A 9,893-nucleotide genomic window follows, 5' to 3' on the forward strand; every position below is an offset into this window, starting at 1 on the left:
TTGTTTTTAATCTATTATTTAAATTCAGTTATTCTTATTGAAATTTTTTATTATTTTGCCAAATAAAATGAGAAATTATCACTCTCATTTTTGGCTGAAAGAATGAAAGGCATTTTCTGCAATGGCCTTATGGAAAATGAGCAGCCAGGCCTTCGTGTATTGACAGACTTTTTCCTTTGTCTCCCCGAGGAAGTATTGACAGGATTCTGTTACCATCCCTCAAGCTCAGGCCCACAGAAGACTGTTCACAAGAAAAGCTCTGGAAGGATGGAGTGCAAAGGGATAGGTGACTGGCCTGGCCTAGGAGAAACAGAGTTACAGTCCCCAGGGGTTAAGGGGATTCCAAACACAAATAGAAATTCCTTGCTATTTTTACTTCCATCTCTTCCTTGCCCTCCATACACTGTGATAACAAGTCTTAGAGAACAGTATTCAAACTTCTTTGTTCATATGCTCTTAAATAATGTAGTAAACTATACCTATACTTCTTCATGCATCAAATTACTATTTTTCAACATGTATTTAAATAAGTTTATTTTTGATAATAAGGAATAGAAAATATAAAATGCTCAAAATAAAAGATGATATTTTATCAAAGTAAAAAAACTCAAGGCCAGGCGAGGTGGCTCACACCTGTAATCCTAGCATTCTGGGAGGCCGAGGTGGGAGGGTGGCTTGAGGTCAGGAGTTTGAGACCAGCCTGAGAAAGAGCAAGACCTCGTCTCTACTAAAAATAGAAAGAGATTAGCTGGACAACTAAAAATATACAGAAAAATTAGCCGGTCATTGTGGTGCATGCCTGTAGTCCCAGTTACTCAATAGACTGAGGCAGAAGGATTGCTTGAGCCCAGAAGTTTGAGGTTGCTGTGAGCTAGGCCAATTCCACGGCACTCCAGCCCAGGCAACAGAGTGAGACACTGTCTCAAAAAAAAAAAAAAAAAAAAAAAGAAAAGAAAAAAACTCAAGTAGGTTTTCTAAAATATTTTAAAAATCACAGACTCTGAAAAAAGTCACATAAAATTTATGTCTAAACTTTACTCTGTATCTCTTGATAATTTTGGTAGTCTCACAGAAGATTCTAGTTACATTGAAAAATAATCATTGCCTCTAATCTCAACAGCTTTGGCTGTTATAAATTCAGAATGTTCACAAATGAGCACAGATATCTTAATGCTAACATCAAAGTTAATTCCTAACAGAAATACTGAGAAAGAGGCTGTGCATGGTGGCTCATCCCTATATTCCTAGCACTCTGGAAGGCCGAGGTAGGAGGATGGCTTGAGGTCAGGAGTTCAACACTAGCCTGAGCAAGAGTGAGACCCCCATTTCCACTAAAAATAATAACAAAAAAATTAGCTGGCCAACTAAAAATAGAAACAAAAAAGTAGCCAGATACGGTGGTGAGCGCCTGTAGTCCCAGATACTTGGGAGGCTGAGGCAAGAGGATCACTTGAGCTCAGGAGTTGGAGGTTGCTGTGAGCTAGGCTAATGCCACAGCACTCTAGTCTAGGCATCAGAATGAGACCCTGTCTCAGAAAAAAAAAAATACTGAGAAAGACAGAAAGTCCTAGAGTTTAAAATACCTTGATTATTAGCTAGTGAGGGCCTGAAATACCTGAGGTCTTTATATCCCAGGCTCATGTATAATAGCAAATTATGGGAAAGATGAAGAATGTGTCTTTCTTTTGTAAAGTGAAGGATCTACTGTAAGTTCATTTTTCTGGATAATCAGTTCTAAAAATGCTATTTATGGTAGTTGAGGTTCTGAAAATTGACTCCCTTAAAAACATCTATGTGTGCATATCTCTTAGAAAGTTGATACTTGACACCAATGTGAAGACTTTTACTGTAGATCATACTGCCTCTAGTATACAGTCTCCATTATTATGTTCCCAAAGTTCGAGAATTTGATGAACTTGAGCTCTAGTGGTACCAGACTGTTGTGCTGTCTCTTAGGTGTTATCTACTTTCCAGGCTCCTGCTTCTACTCAAATATACTGAATAGTAATTTGTGTGACAAATACTTTAAAGCTTTGGTATGAAAGGTAACACGCTTGATATAATACACAGCATATGGATATAGAAGAGGCTTATTAAATAAGTTGAATAAATACAACAACATACATAAATCTAAATAAAGCCCTCCTCCACGTTTTTGCATATAGAAATATACATGTAAAATAGTAACAGAAAACAGTTCTCTACAGTTTTCGTGCTATGAATTTTATGAGTTCTGTTCAGTTCTGTTCAGTTTTCAGAACTTTGTGGACATTTCTGGTAAAATAATTACATTTTCAAGTAAGAGAAATAACATTCTTTCTATTTTTTTTCTTTGCTTTCCTTCTATCTCTTTTTGTTTTTGTTTTTAACTTGGCAAGGCTATCTGTCTTAGAGCTACCAGATTATCAAAAGAAGAGGGAAAAAAGGGAATTTTTAGCCTAGTTATTAAAAGGAGACTAAAAAAAATTATCCATTTTTTGTTTAAAAAGTTTATATTCCTTGTAACAGAATACGTTAGAGACACTAACATTATATACATATATAACTTTTTGGTTTTGCTTTTTTTTTTTCTTGCCCTTTTAGAAATCATAATTTGAGCTAAAGTCTGATGAGGTGGAAGATGACTATTAAAATATTCCCCTTAAGCACAATTTATAGTTTTTCACTATTCTATTAATTGGGTGTGTTTGTGTATGTGTGTATGTGTAAATGTGAATCCTTACATATGCTCTTAGACGTGAAAATGTCTATGCCATGCCTTCTTCCAATTCTAAACCCATTCCTAAATGCAATATATCATCTAATCTAAGTGTTCCTTATATATACTTATCAACTAGCTACAGCTACTGAATAAATGTATGATATTTAAGTACAGTAGCTTTGACTGGTTATTTTTGTATAATGACTTCAAAGAGCCTTCATTCCACCCTTGAGTCTCTGACTTGAATTAGAATTCAACTTTAGCTTTATTAGAAAGGTTTTATAGTAAGATTACTTAAGTTTTGACCCTCTTGAACCCTATTTCTAGGTAGAATCTGTAAAATATTCAATTTATGAGCAGCTGGTCAGCACATCAACATCAAATAGAGTATATTTATGAACAGAACACTGGGAGCTATAGATAATCAAGAAGGAAGACAAGGATTTAATTCATTTTCTTGAGAAGTTACTGTCTAATGAAAAGTATAGCATCTACTGATCTAGATGTCTGTCACTTATGTAACCATAACCAGAAGTGAACTTATGCATAAAATCAAAATAAAAAAAATTAAGAAGACTAGACATTTAAAAGATAAAGAAAGAAAACAAGAGTACCCATAGCGGGACAATAAATGTTGAACCTTGAGCCTTAAACCTGGCTCTGGTTAAACTGGCTTATTGGTTCAGTGGATTTAAAATTGAAGGAACGTAATCATAGAGCATGAAATACATTGACAAGTCTCTATTTTATACCAAGGTTTTTAAGAAACATCTTCCCAAAATCATTTCTCCAAATTGGAAATATAGCTGTTTCTAAGTAAAATGCAGAAACATTTTTCATCAAGTCCAGGGTACTCTATCTTAAAAGCTGTTTATACTGGTATTCAATTATATGAGGCCAAAACAATTGTTTTAAGAATTATTAGATTTTTAAAATGTGTCCCAAATAACCACTATTACCACTCATTTTTGACTCCCAGATACACAGAGCTACCCACATCCTTCAGCTGTATTTAGTTAAATTATTGAAGTTCATTTTAACCTTCTACTGTAGTCCAACTAATTTCCATATTCATTACTCAGTAAGGAGTCTGATCACATTAGATGTTATACAACCCTCTTCAGCATGGAAAAAATAACTTTTTGTGTCATGATGCCTACTTAAACTTAACTTTAAAACACTGTGGGAGATGCTTAATAAGCATCCACTTATTTGAATGGAGGAAGGAGGAGTCTAGAGCCATATCTGAGGGCAAAATTGCATATTCATCACTTTTCCAAATTTGGATATACAGATGAATTTCTCAGTGTTTAATTGCTCAGTGAAGCCTTTCCCAAGAATCCTGTGGAGTCTAAATGATAAAGAGAGAATTAAAGGACTCCTTAAGGTTGTAAGCTTCCCTCAGCTGGTCCTTCACTTCGCCCAAACTCTGCTATACTCAGAAGATACTCTTTACAACAAAGTAGAAATTCTGAGGAAACATGGATGAATTTTATAGAGCAGCATGCCCCTCCTTTGTATAATATAAGGTATGAATAAAACCACTTTCATGCCAGAAACACCTTTCAATAAAAAATATAAAATACTAAAAATACTAAAATTAGAAAAAATACTAATTCATGTTAGTATTTTTAGGATCACTGTTCATGATCCTTCAGTAGGTCTTGAGGTAAATTCAGTAGGTTCAGATTGGTATTTCAAGAAAATGAAATAGAATACAATGTCGCACTGCACTATTAATAAAATCATATTCAATATTAACTTTGAGATTTTTGTTGGATTTTTAAGGGTAAGTATTCTCTCATAAAACACTAATTTCAGGTAGACACATGTACTTTTACATGTAGTTCACAATATAAAATGTATATTTTAGAGATGTTTAAAGTTTAAAAGTCTTATTAGGATAAAGTATATATTTTGGAATTTCTTATGAAAAAATAAACATATTGCCTAAAGATTAAACCAAGAAGAATGACTCTGGAGCACTTCCCAGGGAGAGAGGGTCAAGGCAAGGGGCTGTATCATGGAGTTAGGTCCATCAGGACACAATATGGGCAACCTGAGAAGAGAATTCCTAACAGAGAGGTGGAAAGGTTGGCAAACTCAAGCACTGCTTACGTGAAAATTTTTCTCTGGGTCCAACCTGGAATGATGGCACAAAGTAGGTGCTCAGAAAGTCTTTGTTGAACAAATGAATGGCTATAAACTTGGAAAGCTATATTTTGTGTAAAATTTCTAGTATTACTTCAAATAAAACCCCGAACTAGATCTAAGTGACCACTGGAACAGATTTAACCTAATCACAAGGATTATAAGACAAACTGCTCTAGAGCTCGACACTTCTACATCTGTGGTCTTTCCTAGGTCTCAGGCAGTACAGGCAACATTTGCCAGTAAAAAATAAATTCCAGAAATTAAGCTGGGGAAATAAGTACAAATTATCTGAAATGGCTTTTTTTTAAGTAGTCAATAAATGTATTTAACCTAGAGAAATAATGTATATAAACAGAAATGAAAATACTTAATAAAGTAAATATGGCATTTTGTTTATAATTTTTAAGAAGATTTGGCCTAGAGTCACAGAGTCAATAATAATTTTACTGTTAAATGTATAATTGACATAATTTTGTGTTTTACATTTTAATCTCAAAATAAAATTTTACTGTTTATAATTAGCATTGGAACATTTAAGACAATTTAATATTTAGCTTATTCATAAATTAAATTTATTCAGTGTACAAGAATAACCTAAACACTTGAGAAAGTATGTTTGTTAGACATTGAAATACTAATCAACAGCCAACATTTATCTGGAAAGAAATGAGAGTCAAGGATTGAAGGCAAAACCTGTCATTCATTAGAAACAGAAATTCTGTTCTAAATCCTCTAAAAGAATAAAAAAATGAAAACTAATTTTTAAATATCTCCACTTTTCCTTCAGCCTCAACATGCCTCCACTTTCTGTTTCCATTGTGCTTTTTGGATCTTTTTTCTTTCTTCTAATCAGCCAGTAGGTACATTAATCAATGAACAAAATTGCCACAATTGGGTTGGAATACAAATTTAAATACACAGATTATGATCTCAAGAAACTTATGTCTTAAGTAATTGACCTAGTTGGACAGAAAAGACATACAGCACTAATAAAACATATAAATAACAATATAAGAGGGCCTCTGATAAAGTGCAGGCATGTGCTAAGACAAGTTCTGTAGGTCAGACGTGAGGGTAGGGTTGCAAAGCATGAGTTCGTTGGGCCTTGAAGCATTCATAATAATCAGAGAGGTTGAGTCACAAGGACAGATAAATTCCAGGCTATAAAAATGGAGTGAGCAAAAGCACTGATGTTGAAATGCATTCAACATGTTCAGAGACTAAAGAATATATTTATCTGAATGACAAAGAATCCATAGAACAGGTATGAAAAATAAAGTCAGCAAGGTAGGTGAAGAAAGATGCTAGCCATTGCATCTAGAGTATTGAACCTTTCCAAGACAGTCTATTCCACCGTCAGCCTTTACTAAAGAAATAGGTCTCACCTACTTTGTTCTCATAAGGTGATCTGAACCTGCCATTTTCTCTCTTTCTCTCTGTCTCTCCCTCATCTGATTGGATCAGAGTTGAATTTCTGACACAGGATGAATTAATCCAATTATCTGTTCCAGAAACCTGCAACAGGAATATTGTGAGACTGAGCCATTTAACTCTGGGAAGCAAGACAGCAAGATCATGGAACTGGAGTCAGAGCTGTGGCAAAACAGAGGCATGTGCAAACAGTAGTTATCATGGGGATGCAGAAGCAAGTGTCGTGCAGAGGAAACCTGAATGAAGGAAGAAATGGAGCCAAACATACAGAGAAATGCGTGGTAGAATGTCTAAATGGGTGGTCTTCTGGTACTAAGCCACCAGGAATCAATCCCAGTTCTTCGTCTAATAAGCACATTGACATCAGAAAAGTGACCAAACCTCCATGTAAAATAGAAGATGAAATAGAAAAAGTAATTACCTTTGGGCTCATTTTGAGAATTCAATGAAGTAATATACAGAAAGTGCCAGGTGCCTGGTAAGTACTGTTAGCTGCTATTATTATTATTATTATTAAACCATCACTTTCAAGTCCTGCTTATGTTTCCTGCATGGAGGTCCTTATGGTCTTGTTACCACCCAACAAGTATCATTGCACACTGCCCAAGAGGAAACCAATACACTGAGACAGCAGGTGTTGCAGGAGAAAAAGGGTTTAATTCCATATAGTGCTAAGCAGCGAGATGGGGGGATTTCTCAAATCTGCCTCCCCCAAAATTTGTGAGAAAGCATTTTAATGACAGTTTGGCAGGCAAAAGTCTATGCAATTGTGTCTGCTAATTGGCTGGGTTCAGGGCAGAACCATAGGGGTGTAGAAATTGTCTTCTTTGCTGACCATGTTCTTGGGTACCAGTTGAGTCAGTTCCTTGATACGGGCCACTGGTCTGGGTGGGTCAGCCGTCCCACCAGAATAAGGGGCCTGGAAGAGATCTCAAAAACTTTCTTTAGGTTTCTAAAAGTTGATGTTATCTATGGAGAGAGTTCAGAGTCTTTATGACCACCAGCTATGTGACTCCAGAGTAGCAACTATAGAGAAGCAAACAATGGGACAATGACTATTATCAACTAAATGAAGGGACAGTGAATTATTATCATTATTTTTAGCAAGGCCTATGACTTTGCAAAAATTTTAGGTCCTTACCCTAGTTCTCTCCTTTTACCCCTTAACAAAAAAGAATGGTTTCAGTCTTAAAATTAATTCTCCCCTCCAAACAAATCCTTTTTTATTCATTTGTTTGTTGAGCTAGTTTAAGTAGTTGCATTTTCTTTGCTACCAAATACTTTCTGACCTGAACGATTTAAAAAATAAACTTGAAACAAATAAGAAAGCCCTGAAATGTTAGATAAAGCAGTTTGGCTCTCTTTCCCATCTTGCAAGATGGCAGGTGGAAAAGTTGAGAAGCCGGATACTAAAGAGAAGGAACCTGAAGCCAAGAAGCCCCACTGCAGCCAACATCCTGTTCTCCTTAGAGGAATCGGCAGATATTCCCTATCTGCTATGTATTCTAGAAAGGCCATGTACAAGAGGAAATATTCAGTGGTGAAATCCAAGGTTGAAAAGAAGAAGGAGAAGGTCCTCACCACTTGTTACAAAACCAATTGGTGGTGACAAGAATGGTGGTACTCATGCGGTTAAACTTTGCAAAATGCCTAGATATCATCCAGCTGAACATGTGCCTCAGAAGCTGTTGAGCCACAGCAAAAAAACCCGTTAGCCATCATGTAAGAAGACTGCAAGCTAGCATCACTCCAGGGACCATTCTAACCATCCTCACCAGGGGCCACAGAGGCAAGAGGGTGGTTTTCCTGAAGCAACTGGGCAGTGGCTTGTTACTTGTGACTGGACCTCTGTCCCTCAATTGAGTTCCTCTGCGAAAGACACACCAGAAATTTGTCGCCACCTCCACAAAAATAGACACCAGCAAATGTGAAAATCCCAGAACATCTTACTGATGGTTACTTCAAGAAGCAGCAGCTGCGAAAGCTCAGAGACCGAAAGGGTGAGATCTCCCACACAGAAAAAGAGAAATATGAGATTACAGAACAGCACAAAGTGGATCAGAAAGCTGTGGACTCCCAAATTTGACCAAAAATCGAGGCTATTCCTAGCTCCGGGGCTACCTTCAATCTGTGTTTGCCCTGACGAATGGAGTTTATCCTCACAGACTGGTATTCTAAATTTTCACAAAGAACCTAAGTAAATCCTGAAAGATACAAAACAAAACAAAACGAAACAAAAAAAGAAGTTTGAATTCAGAACACTGAAATTTCCTTCTTCTAGACCTTCTTCCCTGAATGAACACATTTCCCAGAATTCACACAAATACACTGAATCTCCCACTTGCCCAAAATCGCAATTTGGTGAAATACGGTAAAATAGAAAACTTTACTTTAAAACATCTCAACAATTCTTTTCACATTTTTGCTCTTAATGAATGCAGTTTGAATTGGAAGATTTCGTGAATCTTGTCCTGAATTTTCAAGCTGATTAGAAATAAAGGAATTTAAACTAGGACTACACCCTGACTTTTCTGTGTGATCATTGTCAATACACCCCCCTTATTCAAGAAACCTATTATAACTTTTCATTCCTAAATAAGTATAAGAAACTCAAGTTTCCTGGAGGGATTTGTTCAGAGGTTTGTGCATTTGTCAATGATCTATTACAATGTATTATTCTTAGCATACTCTATTCCAGGTAGTTTCACAGATGGAAACTGAAGACTATTGTAGGATTTTACCATGTGATTTTAAATTATTTTATTCAAATGATCAGTTTCACCAGCTGTAAAAAGATATTCCACTTTAAGTAGGTGTGTTTGCAGTTATTTTGAAGAGAAAACTCTTCAAGACTAAATCAGTTTTGGAAATCCATCTCAGATTTCCATGTGAGCTATATTCAAAAAATAGTGACTCTTACATGGCCATCTGTTAACAGTTTGTAGGTAAAACTGAAGTCTACAAAGTTGATTATTCTTAAAGAATAAAAAAAAAAAGTAGCCATATTTCTAGTATTACAGCTTGCTCTGAATATGATAATCCTAATTAAAATGTTTTCTCATTCTTATTTGAATTTAAGAGCAGTTTTTAGCAAGGTACCTTAAATTTATTCCATAATATTAATAACACAGAATTTTTGTTTCAAAAAATCATATAAACAAAATTATATTTACATTCTACTCTCTGTCTCTAAATCCAAGTCAAGCTATGTATCAGTAAATTGATACTAATTTTTAAATATAATTTTATAAACTTTATAGTATGCTTACATTTACAAAAAAGCTGCAAAGATAGATTTTCTGGTGAAGAAAAGCTTCACTCAGTTTCCCTAATGTTAACATCTTACATAACGATGTTATATCTTTTGAAATTAAGAATTAATAGTGCAATACTATTAACTGAGCTAGAGACTTTATTCAGACTTCACCACGTTTTCCAAAAATGTCCTTTTTTGTTCGTAGATCCATTCCAGGATGCCATATTGTATTTAGTCATCATGTCTCCTTAGGCACCTCAAATTAGTGACGGTTTCCTGGTCTTTTGTCATTTTGCATTACCCTGACACTTTTGAAGAGTACAGGTCAGGTTTTTTTGTAGAATGTATTCA

General features: G+C 35.3%; 1 pseudogene; it reads left to right on the top strand.

Annotated features, from left to right (window-relative positions):
• The first annotated feature begins 7,664 nt into the window (after positions 1 to 7,664).
• Positions 7,665 to 8,464, top strand: LOC105861926 (large ribosomal subunit protein eL6 pseudogene; annotated as a pseudogene).
• Positions 8,465 to 9,893: the final 1,429 nt, after the last annotated feature.

Source organism: Microcebus murinus, chromosome 2, assembly GCF_040939455.1.
Source record: "Microcebus murinus isolate Inina chromosome 2, M.murinus_Inina_mat1.0, whole genome shotgun sequence".
Classification (NCBI taxonomy): domain Eukaryota; kingdom Metazoa; phylum Chordata; class Mammalia; order Primates; family Cheirogaleidae; genus Microcebus; species Microcebus murinus.